Genomic DNA, 15,746 nt, shown 5'->3' with positions numbered 1-15,746 from the left:
TATGGCCACCAGGAGCAGTGGTGGTGTGTTAGAGTGCAGAGGATGCTTGCACTCGCCCTGGAACATCTCCGCCAGCTCCTGCCGTGGCCTCCACTGGTCCATCAGCAGCTCCATCTGCAGTCATTCATGTTTGGCAAGTGGTGCTGCTGCCCCTGGGATGCAACCCAGGCCCAGCTCAGGGTGCAGGGAGGCTCCCAAGTGCTGTTTGACTTGGACACAGTAGTCTCTGCAAGGGAGTCACGGGAAGGAGCGTGAAATGATTCCAGATTCCTGATTTTCTATGGTATGACAGGAGTGTTTCTCTGAGCCTCCTGATTCTCCTGGCCACATTCCCTGGTTGGTTTTACTTCCTCGGGTCATTTTTGAAGGGCCCTTGGCCAAAGCAGCTCAGAGGGGTCATGAGGCTGAACAAAGGCTCTCCAGGAGGTGGGGGCTGAGTTTTCTCCTGCTTACACAAATGGAAAAACGGGGAGGTCATTTGATTCCCATAAAATACCCCTCCAAGCAGACTGCTGATTTCCAGCTAACCACTAAAGACTGGAGAATGCATTCCAAGCCAGCTTTAGCAGTCACCACAGAAATTGCCTGGTAACTGGTGGCAGCAGCTTGGCGGTGTGATGTTGTGCTGAACAGCACACATTTGAATAGCTTACTGAGTAGCTGAAAAGGGCAATGACCTTGACCCACTTTGTTTGTGATTTCAGGTGCTTTTAAGATGAACCCCATGCCAAGTGGAGGACGGTGTGAGACATGCAGAATGTGATGGGGTAACTTGGGTGGGTATCAGCTTCCCATCAGCTGACCAGTTCCCCATCATCCCTCTCTGGGCAGCACAGGGTCACTGGGCTCCATCTCCAGCTCAGGGAAAGTTCAGTGCAGCTGTGCCGGCTGTTGTTGGAAATTTCATAATGTAAAGTGGAAATTGGGCACAGGCCTCCAGGTGGTGGGTTCTTACCCTACTTGCCTTCTGGGCATCTGATGTGGTTTGGGTCTGTGTCCCTACCCATATCTCATGTCAAATGGTAATCCCCGATGTTGGAGGTGGGGCCTGGTGGGAGGTGATTTGATCATTGGGGTGGATTTCCCCTTCGGTGCTGTTCTCATGATAGGTGAATTCTCGTGAGATCTGGTCATTTAAAAGTATGTGGCACCTACCCCACCTCTCTCTTCTCCTCCTTCTCCAGTTGTGATGTGCCTGCTCCCATTTGCCTTCCACCATGACTGGAAGCTCCCTGAGGCCTCCTCCAAAGCAGAAGCCGCCATGCTTCCTGTACAGCCTGCAGAACCGTGAGCCAATTCAACCTCTTTTCTTTATACATTACTCAGTCTCAAGTATTTCTTTATAGCAGTGTGTGAATGGACTAAAACAGCATCTCAGAGATCCCAGCCAATCCCAGGAGCTCCAGTGCCCCATCTCTCCAGGTGTCCCAGGCTGTAGGGACCAGCCTGAAGCCTTCCCTGACCCAGGCCTAGGCCCTACAAGAGGCCTATGACAAGAGGCCTCCCTAGCCTCTTCAGCTTCCATTGGGATCAACTTAGCTGCCAGGAGGCTGGAACTTTCCCCCACTCTGTTAGTTACTTGAAGGAAAGCCACCAACATAGACAATGGCTGCACAACACTGGAATGGAGAAGGTTTACTATAATTTATACAACAACCATTCCCCTACTTTTTGTTTTTTGAGTTTTCACTATGAATATCCTCATGATAAATATCATGGGCTCATGGTAGCTTTCCCTTAAGATAGAATCCCCAAAGTGAAAAAAAATTGGTCAAAGAATATAAGAATCTTTATGACTCTTGCCAAATTCCTTCTCAAGTATTTGCACCACTGTAAAATGTCACCATCAACATGTGAGAGCACCAGTTTCACCCTGACTCTGCTAGTGTTATTATTTGTTGAATATTTTTCCAACTTAGTAGTTAAAAATATACAGTCTGCCCTCTGTTTCCAGGGGTTGCACATCCATAGATTCAACCAGCCAGAGACTGAAAATATTTGGGAAAAGAACCATAAAAAATAACAATATGTCCATAAAAATAATACAAAATTTAAAAACAATCTAGCATAACAACTATTTAAATAGCATTTATATTGTATTAGGTATTATAAGTTATCTGGGTGACTTAAAGTATATGGGAAGATGTGCAAATACAGTGTCACTTTATGTAAAAGACTTGAGCATCCTCGAATTTTGGTTTCTCTGAGGGGTCCTGGAACCAATCCGCCATGGCTACCATGGGATGAATGTACTCCCTCATCAATGTTTCAAGTTGCATTTCTTGGATTACTAGTGAGACTGAACATTTTCCCATGTCTGTTTATTGACTATATTTTCCCTTTCCTAAAGTATCAGTTTCCATCCTTTGCCCACACATCTGTGGGGAGTTCAGTGGGTTTTGTAGATATATCTGAGGTTACTGCTTTGTGATATTTGCTCAGCATGTATTATCACTCCACTTGGATATCTAATGGGCCATTTAAATTTAAGATGTCAAAATGTAACCCCAGGTTTTCCTCCCTAAACCTGCTGTCCTTTCTCTGGCCTTCCCTGTCTTAATAAATGGCACTGTAATCCACCTTTGCCCAAAACCCAGGAGCCCTTCATGATCCCTCCTTTTCCATACTCCATATATCCCATCTCCCAGCCAGTCTCCCCCATCCACCCTTCTCTGACCACCCAATTCATGCCAGGTCACCATTCATCACATAGCCTCCTTTCTTCTTTGCAGTACCTGCTAGGATCAGAAACTCTCTTTCCTTCCTTCTTTCCTTCCTTCCTTCTTCCCTCCCTCCCTCCCTTCCTTTCTTTTTTTTTTTTTTTTTTTTGAAATGGGGTCTCACTCTGTCACCCAGGCTGGAGTGCAGTGGTAGGATCACAGCTCACTGCAACCTCCACCTGCCAGGCTCAAGCAATCCTCCCACCTCAGCCTCCCCAGTAACTACAAGCGCACACAACCACACCCAGCTAATTTTTGTATTTTTTGTAGAGACAGGGTTTCTCTATGTTGCCCAGGCTGGTCTCCAACTCCTGGGCTCAAGTGATCCACCTGCCTTGGTCTCCCAAAGTGCTGGGGTTACAGGTGTGAGCCTGCACCTGGCCATTCATTTATTTCTTGATGGTCTGGAGTGGCCATCCCTTAGGGGCAGCTTGAGAAATACATATAGAATTAACTTTGCCCTTTTAATCTATTTGAATTTGTATAAGGAGACAGTAGGGCATAGAGGGCCAGAGCACCGCTTGGGAGGCAGACAGTTCCAGTATAAAGCAGGGCTCTACCACTTACTGTGGGATTTGGGCAGGTTACTTAACATCTCTGTGCCTAAGTTTATTCAGCTTTAAAAAGGAGAATAATAATACCATCTTCATAAAGTTGGAAGATACATTAGATAATGTGGGCAAAGTACTTAAAAATAGAGACCATTTACAATGAAGTATTCAATAAATGTCAAACTAGCTCAGTGTTTCTTTATGATTTTTACTCTGTGGTTTCTGGGTTTAGGAGTCATTCCCTTCTTTTCATTAAACCCTTAATTAACGTTAAGTTATATTTTATCTTGGTTTTATGGTATACTTTTTAAAAATGTTTACCCTTTAGTTTGGAACTTATTTTGGAGTATTAAATAAAGTGAACTTCTAAATGAGATTGGCACAATTTGTTGAATAATTTTTCCCACTTGTTACGTTTTATCACAAATTTAATTTTTATATATTAATATAAAAGTGTTTTTTCTGTCTTTGAAATCTGTCTCCCTGACCCCTTCTGGGTTGGGACTACACTGTTAGGCTGAACAGGTCAATAATATCTACACTGTTATGCTGAGCGATCCTTGTAAATAAATCCTAACAAGGCTTGACTAGATCTCGACTTTGAGCATCAGGCCCAGCCTTGCCCTAGTTGTGGAAGAGTCTCACATTCTCTGCCCACAGGTGCAGAAATGCGACATCTGTGTGACACGTGCATTTGTTTTGGTTCCAGTCTCTCACAAGACTACTGACTCTTTCTGCCCTTGGGTTCTTGAGACATTAGCACATCCTGATATAAATGTCCTCTTTTTACTGGAGCCAATTTAAACAGGTTTCTGTATCTTGTGACTAGAAGAGTCCAAAGGTAACCTTCACCTTTATAATGATCGAAGGAATCCCAATGAGGCTGCATTCTGACATGCCACAGAGATTAAAATACTGTCCCTAACACATTGTCAGAAAGTGTCTGCCAACACATGAGAATTGCTTGAGCCTGGGAGGAGGAGGTTGCAGTGAGCTCAGATTGCACCACTGCACTCCAGCCTGGGTGACAGAGCAAAACTGTCTCAAAAAAAAAAAAAAAAAAAAAAATCTGCCAATATCTGCCAACAGGGCCAGCAAAACCCAAGAAAGCCTTCAAGACCCCTGCACTGCAGGACAGACACACCCATCCTGCCACTGCCTTGATGGCGGTGACTGCTCCAACACTGCTTACAGATTCAGACAAATCCGAGAGACAGCTGTCCCTGATATGTTCAAGACTCTGCCAGCTCAACAGGCTGTGGGAAAACCAAAGAAATAATGTATGTGAAAGCACCTGAAATCAACATGAGAATTTATTATTAATATTGCCTCATTTCTTTCCAAAAAGGATGTGGGGGTGGCATACACAGTAGATATTAGTAATAAAATTTAAAAATAGTTTAAAAAATATGTCTCAAGATCTGTATTTTATAGTTATCATTAAGAATATCAATATCATTTATCAGCCTACAAAAGCACTACAAGTAGGGATTTCTTTGTAACTGCCCTGACCCTGGATTATACCCTACTCCTTATTTTGTCTAAAACATTAGCTGGGCATGGTGGCATGGGCCTATAGTCCCAGCTACGCAGGAGGCTGAGTCAGGAGAGTCACTTGAGTCCAGGAGCTTAAGGCTACAGTGAGCTATGATCCAGCCACTACACCCCAGCCTGGGCGACAGATCCTGTCTCCATAAAAGAAAAAAAAATCCTTGAGAGTAGCTTGGCTTTGCAGAATGCAGCTGTTTCTTGCTTTTGAGGGTGTTTGTTTGCCATTTGACCCTCTTTTTTTAAACCTTATGTTTATAAGGGAAAGCCTCTTACAGTAAGTGTGTTTAGGGTTCTAGTTACAATTAGTCTGTGGTCCTAGAGAAGGCAAGAGGGCCGAGGGAAGGGAGAAGAAGGGCTGGCAAGACAGTGAGAGCAGAGAGCTTGTGACTTCACTCCCCCAGGCAGAGGGAAGAGTGACTAAGCCGGACGCTCCATCCAGGCAGGAAAACCGTCCAAGCTTGCGCATTTCCCATCAGCCTCGCACCTGCTGGGATCTCCTGGCTGGCATGGACTCTGTACAGTCACCTGGTGTCCCCAGCACAGGACACCCTGGGGCCTTTTTCCTACTCAGTCAGATGCCAGAGGGTGTGGCCGTCATCCAGTTACAGACGGAGCTAATAACAAAGTCACTCTGCCTTTCATGTGTGCAGCACTTCAAGCATTTCTAAATGCTTGCACGCCACTAAGAGATCTTGCATAAGCACAGGGTCAAGTCCTTTTGATTTATTCAATAAGACACAAACCAACTTAGAAAGTGAAAATTCTGACTTTTTGGCATGCACTTGGTGCTGCTCCACATTTACTGCTGGCCTGTCCCTGTCCCTCCTTGTCTTTGTCACTTAGCTGTGGCCCTTCTTGCAGGAAGACTTCTGGAATTGTCATATTCCCACCTCTTTCTCCTTCCTCTGCTTTCTGCAGGTGACACTAAGGAAACTCATCTCAGTGCATGCACAGGGAACAACGAAGATGCAGAGGATGTGCTATGACCATTGCAAACATAGAAAAATTAAGCTGGGGGCGGGGCGCAGTGGCTCACGCCTGTAATCCAAGCACTTTGGGAGGACAAGACGAGCAGATCACTTGAAGTCAGGAGTTCAAGACCAGCCTGGCCAACATGGTGAAACCCTGTCTCTACTAAAAACACAAAAATTAGCCAGGCATGGTGGCACACACCTGTAGTCCCAGCTACTCAGGAATCTGACTCTGGAGAATCACTTGAACCCGGGAGACAGGGGTTGCAGTGAGCCAAGATTGCGCCACTGCACTCCAGCCTGGGAGACAGAGTGAGACCCTGTCTTAAAAAAAAAAAAAATTAAGCTGGGGGTGCAGAAGCATCCTTCGGGCCCAGATCCAGAAAAGTTCCCCTGCCCCATCTTCCTTCCTCTGAGGGGCTCACCAACTGCTGGATAATTCAGGTGAGACAGAGGTGAAGTGGTGTTGCTCTTGTTACCATATCCAATTCAAAACAGCCTCAGCTAGCAGCAGACTGCTTGTATTTATCAGGAAATGCTGGTCCCTTTGCTTTACCACCTGGTTATTCAAACATCTAGAGCAACAATTTCCATACACCCCATTAGGAGTCCTCCTCAATTCAAATAAGCTGCTGCTAGAGATCCTTTTCCCGTGAGCTGGAGGTTTGGTTGAAGATTATCAAGTCTTCCAGGAAAGAAAGGGCAAGTGATGATGGGTTCATACGAATGTCCCAAACTTGCTCCCACCATATAGTTAAATATAGTTAAATGCTAGGTGAAGGCTAAGTCTACAACAGGCTAAATAATTAATCTTCAAATTAAGGTTTCTACGGCTCTCTCTGGTCTGCAGAGTGCATGATGATCTAGGAACTGTCAAAGTGAATTGTTCATGCCTGGTGGACACCTCAGCACCAGTCTTGGATTCCCTAAATCTAATTAGCCTGTGGAATATCCAGATAACTCAAGCAGAAATTTATTGACTTAACAAACACTTTTGTGAGTAGCTTTTGCAGGCCACAGATTGTGCTAGCCTTTGATCATGGGAATTCCTGAATCATTTCTCATCTGGGTCTTCCTAAGAAGACGTGGCTCTAAGAAGCTCTTAACCTCTTAAATCATCCTAGGTCTCCCTAGAAACTCAAATTCTTCAGCTACGACTCCCCCCACCTGGGTGAGACTCTCCCTCGGAAAGCCACAAAAAGAAAGAGAGGGAGGAGGACCTGGAGTCCCTTTTTCCCTTGAGCCAACTCCCCACACTGAGCTCCTGAGAGCCCCTGAAGAAGCCTCTCTTGGCTGTGACTGCATCCTGGGTTCTGCTTCCTTTGGAAGGAGCTGGTTTAATGACCGCCCTCTGGGACTTCACAAAGGGGCAGTCACTGCTTCACAGTATTATGGAGGCCGCATGTTCTTTCCCTCTGCTGATGTTGTTTCAGGTGTTTCTAGGAGGGCATTACCTTCCATCAACATTCCCGATGGCTTCAGTTATCTACTGCTGTATAACAAACTACCCCAAAACTCAGTGGCTTAAAACAAAGATTTATTATTTCTCACAATTCTGGGGGTTGGCTGGGCTCAGCTGAGCAGTTCTTCTGCTCTGTACTGAGTTGCTCAAGGTCACTTGTGTGGCTGCATTTAGTTGGGAGCTTTAGTTGGAATTTAGATGGAATGCACAAGATGGCTTCATTTACATGTCTGGCACCTCAGCTGGGGTGGCTTGAGGAGCAGGGAGCTGGTTGAGCGCTCCCTCTCCACAGAGTCTCTCATCATTTAGCAGTCTGGCTTGAGCTTACTTACATGGTGGCTGAATCCCAATAGGCCAAATAGACATTCTCAAGCTTTGTAAAGCAGGAGCCTGGAACTGGCAGAGCATCACTTTTTTTTTTTTTTTTTTTTTTTTTTTTTTTGAGATAGGGTCTCACTCTGTCACCCAGGCTGGAGTTCAGTGGTGCAATCTTGGCTCACCGCAACCTCCACCTCTTGGGTTCCAGCGATTCTCCCACTTCAGCCTCCCGAGTAGCTGGGACTACAGGTGCAGGCCATGATGCCTGGCTAATATTTGTGTTTTGGGGATTTTTTGTTTTGTAGAGACAAGGTTTTGCCATGAACTCCCAGGTTCAAGTGATTCACCTGCCTCAGCCTCTCAAAGTGTTGGGATTATAGGCAAGAGCCACCACGTCCAGCCTTCTTTCTCATTCTTTCAGTCAAATCAAGTAACAAAATCACTTCTGGTTCAAAGAAAGGGGAGACAGACTCCACCTCTTGATGGGAGGGGTGGCATGAGGGAGGAATTGTTGGCGCCATCTTTGAAAACAATTTATTACACTAATGAAAGAAAAGAATTCAGCAAAGGATCAATGTTGTGTGGCTCAGATGACATACAATTGCTATGTTTTTAATGTTAACATTTTCTCATGTGGATCCTTGCAGGGTGTCAAGCAGAAGCAAGCAGAACTCCATTTTATTGGCTACAGTATATTCTCCTTAAAATTAAAGCCCATCAAAATGAAACAATAATGACAGAAAGCAGATCAGCAGTTGCCTGGAGCTGAGGGTGGAGAGGATGGTTGACAGCAAAGAGACATGAGAGAACTTTTTGGGATGACAGAAACATTCTATATCTTGAATATGATGGTGGTCACATAGGCATATACATTTGTCAAAACTCACTGAATTGTTCACTTAAAACAGTGCTCAATGTTCTCATTTATTTGTGGGATCTAAAAATCAAAACAATTTAATTCATGAGCAAGAGTAGAAGATGGTGACCAGAGGCTGGGAAGGGTGGTCGGGGGGCAAGGTGGGGAGAGGTAGGGATAATAAATGGGTACCAAAAAAAATAGAAAGAATGAATTAAGGCCGGGCACGGTGGCTCATGCCTGTAATCTCAGCACTTTGGGAGGCAGAGGCGGGCAAATCACCTGAGGTCGGGAGTTCAAGACCAGCCTGACCAACATGGAGAAACCCCGTCTCTACTAAAAATACAAAATTAGCTGAGCATGGTGGTGCATGCCTGTCATCCCAGCTACTCAGGAGGCTGAGGCAGGAGAATCGCTTGAACCTGGGAAGCGGAGGTTGCGGTGAGCCGAGATCACGCCATTGCCCTGCAGCCTGGGCAACAAGAGTGAAACTCCATCTCAAAAAAAAAAAAAAGAATGAATGAATGAATTAAAACCTAGTATCTGATAGCACAACAGGGAGACTACAGTTAATAATAATTTAATTGTACATTTCAAAAAATAACTAAAAGAATATAATTGGATTGTTTGTAACACAGAGGATAAATGCTTGAGGGGATGGATACCCAGTTTTCCATGGTTTAATTATTATGCATTGCATGCAGTACCAAAATAGCTCATGTATCCCATAAATATATACACCTACTATGTACCCACAAAAATTTTAAAAAATAAAGTAAAAAATAAAACAGTGCTCTGAGCCTGACCCTACCAGTCCAATTTATTGTATGTAAATTCTACCTCAATGGAATTGTTTCAAAAAAAGTAAAACCTACCTAGTATGAATTTTCAGAAAGGCTAAAAATGTGAAGTGGAGTTAAATAAAGCTGGTGTTAGGGGTATACTATATTTACAAACAATAGCAAATTCCTTTGGGGAGGGAAAGGAAGCAAAGAGCTAAAGGGGATGTTTTGTTAGTACCAAAGCAGGATGCGAGTTAATGTGACCATGTCCCCCTGCTGCAATTGTACTTACAAAACGTTTGCTATCATTTTCAGAATGCTGAGTAGGTGATTTTTGGTATTCTTGGTATTTTATAGATTATTGAAGAGTGGCTACATCCTGCTTCCTTGGGTGCGGGAAGAGCTGGGGTCACCTCAAAGCAGACACAAACAAAAAATGTGGGGGTCACTTGTGTTAGACCATTTGGGATTAAACTAGAGCCAACATTGGAGAAAACTAATTGGTGACCTTTACAGATGTCTCCAGGGATTTCCTAGCTTCAGGAGTCAAGGTCCTGCAAAGCAGGTAATCCCAGTCAAGTATGTACGTTATGTGGGGTCTGAACAGTGTCAAGAAGTGTCAAGGGGCTGGGCGTGGTGGCTCACGCCTGTAATCCCAGCACTTTGGGAGGCCGAGGCAGGCGGATCACCAGAGGTCAGGAGTTTGAGACCAGCCTGGCCAACATGGTGAAAACCCTGTCTGTACTAAAAATACAAAAATTAGCTGGGCGTGGTGGTGGGCGCCTGTAATCCCAGCTACTCAGAAGGCCGAGGCAGGAGAATCGCTTGAACCTGCCTCAGGTTTTAGGCAAGGTTTTAGTGAGCAGAGATTGCGCCATTATACTCCAGCCCGGGTGACAAGAGTGAAACTCCATCTCAAAACAACAAACAAACAAAAAAGAAGTGTCAAGGGAGTGAGGTGCATAGAAGGGGGTGTGCAGGTCTATCTGTAAAGTGTATCCCATCTGGACTCATGGAGACCGTGCCAGGGATTACCGAGCTCTGAAATTCAGTTCTGGGGAAAGAAACTGTCTTGGGAAGGCAGGAGAGATAATAATATTTAGATTTTCTTGAGGAGTACAGAAGCTGGCCAATAATGCCCATGTTGGGAAAGCAATATACTTGCCCAAGAAATGAGAAGGGACAGGGATCTTCCCACGGGAGAGAAGAGTGGCTGTGGGGACAAGAGGGCATCACTCAGGGAGCCCTTGGTTGAGAAGGACAGCCCTTGGTCTCCTGTGTTCACTATGTACACCAAGTTGTTGGACCCACATCAGCAATGAATTCAACTTATTGCAGCCATATCAGCAACGCACAATTAACACAGGTCACTGGTTTTGTATTACATTGTAATCTTAGTTTCTATCAGAATTCTACTTGAGCTCTCAATTGATAGAGTCATGCTCAGAGCAAACCCTCTGTAGAGCTACATTTTCCAGTATAATAGATAAAACACACACACCATCAAGGAAGGAAGGACGGGTCCTCACTATGACAGCTTTCCAGCTTTGCTCTGCTCGACAAAGGGCTCCCTGTGAATGGTCTGTTTCTCCCTAATGTAATTTCCTCATCAATGAATGTCCTTAACCCTCTCCCCCATAAAAACATAATTATGGACACACATTTCTTGGGAAATTGTTCTGCTGAAGGGATGTTGAAAACAATCCGATTGAATACTAACATATTGATTACCACTAGATTATAAATTATTGACAAGGTCTTAACTTTTCCCTTTCTAAAGACTTTTGGGTTAGGATATTTTAGCCTTAAGCCATTTCAGGCAATGGTAATCAGAAAACTCCTCCTCAACAATATCGTGGAAGGAAAAGTCCTCACAGGATTAGCATTCTTCAAAGGAAGCTCTGTGTGAGACGAGGCAATCTTACTTGCCCCTTGTAAGATCCAAGAAAACTCATAAACAGCATCCCCCGGAGGGCGTGGGAGCACTTCAGAGGCACGGATTTGATTTTATAGTAGCTGCAACCCCTATGGCCTCCTGAACACATTCATCACCATTGTGTTTCTCCTTTTATGCTTCTTAATTCTCAAAATCCTCAAAATAACATTCAATGTTCTGGTCAATGTTCTTGGTTCAGTGTCTCAAGAGCATCCTCAAAAGTAAAGGCCCAGGATAAAAATCTCATCTGCAGAGATTTTCACACGATACTTCTGGTTTCCAAAGTGCGTATGAACTGTGAAGTGACTCAGAAATACCAATGGCTAATCCTGATAGAGTCCAGAGGGAAAGGATGACTTCATCTGAACCTGACCCAAGGAGGAAGGCACATCTGTCATCTCCTTGATGACACGAGCACGAGCTCCTGGAAGCGGCTGTGTGTCAAGGCTCTGCTCACATCTGGCTCCTCATCTGTGAGCCTTCTTGGCCCAGACTCAGGGGACGGGAAGGGAGGGGAGGGAGAGGAAAGCCAGGAGGACTTCAGGCACCTCTCCCCAAACTGAAATAGCAACTGGCTATCCCTGGGGGAAAGTGGCTCTGAGAGAGTGCTCCTAGCACCTCCCTCACCTGCATCTGAGGAAACTATGCCAGTCATCCCTCACCTCTCCTAGATGGGCCCTTCTGAAGCCCACCTGGAAACCCCATAGTCACTTATTCTCTGGACATGGTCCCCCTCCATGGCCACTCTAGGACTAAAGAGCACCAGCTGTTCTGTGGTTGCTGGGATGCTCTGCAGCTGTAATTACAAACTAATGTGCACTTTGGCTTCCATTTCCTGATCTTGCTGAATGATTCTGGCTGTCTGGAAAAGCAAAATTCTTCACCTTCCAGCACTAACACTGACAGCCTTGCCATAAGGTATGTAGCAGTCAGAGTTCTTAGTGGCAAATGAAAGAATCCACAGTACAAGATTAAGTAGCAAACAGATTCATAGAAGGATACTGTGTGGCTCACAGGATTTCCAGAAAGGCCAGCAAATCAGGCCTGAAGGCTCTACAGCCTGGAACAATACCCAGATCATCCTCCCACCACTGCTGAGTGCAGGTGCACACTTTAGATACTGAGATGGGACACCACAGCCAGGACCTCTGCCCCTGCTGCCCCTGAGATCTCAGTGACTGCTCCACAGAGCCCCTGGGAGAGGAATCCTCCAGGGGCCTTCTCACTAAGGTGCATATGACGGTGGGGGGGCCCGGGTCAAGTGTTTGTGTCCTAGCTGCAAGAGATACTGGGAAATGCAGCATGGCCTGGAAGTGCCTAAAAATAGGAAAGGAATTTATTCAAAAGATATTAAGCATACGCAAATATGACACATGCTTATTCTACATGGCTCCCTCATTTTAGTTACTGTGGTCTAAAAATAGGCATATATATTATATATAATATACAATATAATAGGGATATATATATTTAATCTCCTACTTGTCTTTTAAAAAGGTGAGATGGTGCAGCTGGAGTGTATTGGCTTCCTACTGCTGATGTAACAGCTTATCACAAACTCAGTAGCTTAAAACAGCACAAATTTATTCTCTTGTAGTTCTGGAGGTCAGAATTTTAAAATCAGTTTTGCTAGGCCAAATCCAAGGTGTGGGCAAGCTGGCATTCCTTCTGGAGGTTCTAGGAGAATGTTTCCTTGTCTTTTCATCTCCTTGGGGCCTTCTGCATTCCTTGGCTCCTGGCCCCTTCCTTGCATGGCCCCTCTTGTTTCAGTCATCACATCTCCTATTACTCTCTCAGATCCTCCTGCCTCCCTCTTATAAGGACCCTTGAGATTACATTGGCCCCACCCAGATAATTCAGGATGAGCCCCCTCACCTCAAGGTCTTTGACTCAATCACACCTGCACTGTCCCCTTTATGGTAACATGGTCACAGGTTCCAGAGATTCAGGGTGTGGACATATTCGGGGCCATTATTCAGCCTGCCCTGGTGTGTCTCTAAGGAAGGCCAGCTGGCTGTCTACACAAAGGCCCTGAGACCAGAGTTCCTCTGGTGAGTTTACCAGAGTCTGGGCTTCATCCTTGCCAGTATCTCAGACTTGGAGATGTTAGCTTGGAACCACTAGATACCGGCGACATTGTCGGATAAACTGGAATTCCAATGAATTCATTTATTCCTTTTTATCGGGCACTATTCCTTTCCAGAAGGGTCTGCCTGGTGTTTGAACACCTGTGTGGCCAAATGAACAATCAGAACGCTGTTCGGTGAACATGAACATGAACATGAACTTGGCGGTGGGTGTTGCCAAGGGGTGTTTCACCCAGGTAGCAGGGAAGACAGTGAGCCATCCTGACTGACAACAGAACTCACCTTTCTACAGGCCAGATTCTGCATTTTTCCCTGAGCAGAGCTGGATACAACTCCCAAACTCTAGCTTTTTCCCTCTTGTCCCATGAGCCAGGATCCTAGAATCATCCTCAATTCCTCCCTCACACTCCACATTCAATCCAACACCAAGTGCCATCTTTTCTTCCTAAGTATCTCCCATATTCAACCACAGCTTAAAATCTCCTCTCCCACACCCTACTCCAAGCCGTCTCACCTGGATCACTGTAACAGCCTCCAAATGGGCCTTCCCGCCCCTACTTTTGGTCCCCTCTGTCAAATTCTCTACCCAGCAGCCAGACTGAGCTTTAATCTAATCATGTCACTTCCTCATTTAAAGCTCTTCAATGGCTTTACAGTACCATTAGGGTAAAGCCTCCTGTGTTAGTTCAGATCCTCCCAGAAGCAGACACAGAGTGCAGTGGTGCAATCTCGGCTCACTGCAACCTCTGCCTCCTGGGTTCAAGTGATTCTCCTGCCTTAGCCTCCTCAGTAGCTGGGACTACAGGTGTGTGCCACCACGCCTGCATGCAAGGGTTTTTTCTGGGGAAATTGTGATAGAAATGTGGAAGGGAGCTGCAGGAGTCTGGGAGACCCATCCAGTGTGATGTGAGTCTGGCCCCACAGGAAGGGGAAGGTGAGAGTGGAGGGTAGACGTAGTCTGCCGACCCTGAAGTCTAAGGAAAGTTCAGCAAACCACCATGGAATCTTTGAGCCAAAGCTAGCGACAAAGGATTTCTGTCCCTAGGGGAAGCCTGGCTTTGGTGTGAGTGGCAGGAGCCCCTGGTCAATTTTGCTGCCCAGAGTTAGAGGTCTACAAGGTGTGCTCCCCTGGCCACCATGCTCCCGATCCTCATCTCATCTCTGGCCCACCTCTTCCGTTCCTGCTGTGCCACCCCAACTTACTCTTTCCCATATGTGAGTCTTTGTAAAGGCTGTTTGCTGTGCCCGAATTACTCATCTTCTCATCTCCCCTGTCCCCTTTCCCTTCCCCCAACTCACTGATACTTCAGCTGAAACATCACTTCCTCCAGGAGACTACCCCATCCGTCTCCCACGTGCTCCCACAGCCTGGATCCTTCTCCATCCACACTCCTCATCTCCTGTGTTTAATGCCTAACTCCGTCCTCAGATGTGAGACTTTAGCAGGCAGGAACTGTGACTATTTTATCCACTGCCATATCCCCAAAGCCTGGCATATAATAAGTGCTCAGTGAAATATTCATTGTTGAGCCAGCAAGGTCACCTGAGTCTGGCAGATGCAAGGAAAGAATGTCACAGTTTTGAGAGTAGTCAACCATGGAGGCTCGGAAAAGGGAAGCATGGAGGCAAACTGGCAGAGTCCATCTAGGCATTAGCGGTCGGTTGAGCTCAACATCATGAACGCTGATTTGTGCCGTTGAGCATCTACTATGTGCTAGATGCTGGTAGCTAACCAATGAATAGAACCTCTTAAAGTATAATATGGCACGGGTACGAATCTGGGGCCATGGTCGCAGGTGGTAAAGGAATTTACCAAGACAGTTGTAGGTAAAGAAAGGCGGATTATAAGAGGCAGTATGAAAATACCTTGCAACGTTGCAATGGGCAGCACAGCAGAGAAGCGTCTGTCTGCCAAGAGGTGGGGGCCTGGAAGGAAATTTTACAGGGCCGTGCTGGAGGGGGCTATGTGCTGAATGAGGACATTGTGCCCCCAGAACAGGCCATTGTTTGTGATTCTGATTTGTGTTTCTCAGAACGATTGTTCATTGTTCTTCCCCACCTGGGGCCCCTTCCTCTTGTTGCTTACTTATATAATCAGGACTTCACCTAAGGAATTGTGTAGTCAGTCTAGGGGAGAGACAGTGCTGTCAGCCTACTAAAAACCGACTCTTCCAGCAGGTGTATGTGCACCTATTGTTAAAGGTGATGGCAATAATATGTAACTGATATTACAACAGTTGGTCTGATGTGGCAAAGACACTGACAAATTTGAACAGATGCCAGCCATTAATAACTGGTGTAGCCATGGGGAAGATTCCAGCTGAGTATTGGCTGACTGAATGCAGGCAGAGAGCCGTGCCATTTCCACTGGAATCTACCTCTTGCCATACTTGTTCTGACCCATGACCACCAAGGAAAGCCCCCGGCGCCCTGCCCCTGCCTGTTTGGTTGGTCATGCGGACACAAATATCTGATCTTATTTCTCATTTTAAGTGATGGCTTTATGCATCAT

The 15,746-nt window shown here is 45.7% G+C and overlaps 2 long non-coding RNA genes across 2 annotated transcripts in view; one reads left to right on the top strand and one right to left on the bottom strand.

Annotated features, from left to right (window-relative positions):
* LOC117977320 (uncharacterized) overlaps positions 1 to 15,746 on the bottom strand; it is an 81,522-nt gene that overhangs the window by 21,333 nt on the left and 44,443 nt on the right. The gene's annotated exons all lie outside the window — the stretch shown is intronic.
* Positions 648 to 8,214, top strand: LOC129396441 (uncharacterized). The gene is made up of 3 exons (XR_008623684.2): positions 648 to 776; positions 1,185 to 1,287; positions 5,741 to 8,214. It is a non-coding gene; the product is annotated as an uncharacterized LOC129396441 (long non-coding RNA).

The sequence above is a fragment of the Pan paniscus genome, chromosome 1, assembly GCF_029289425.2.
Source record: "Pan paniscus chromosome 1, NHGRI_mPanPan1-v2.0_pri, whole genome shotgun sequence".
Classification (NCBI taxonomy): domain Eukaryota; kingdom Metazoa; phylum Chordata; class Mammalia; order Primates; family Hominidae; genus Pan; species Pan paniscus.
The sequence above is the reverse complement of the archived record's forward strand: the minus strand, read 5'-3'. Positions and strand labels throughout refer to the sequence as shown.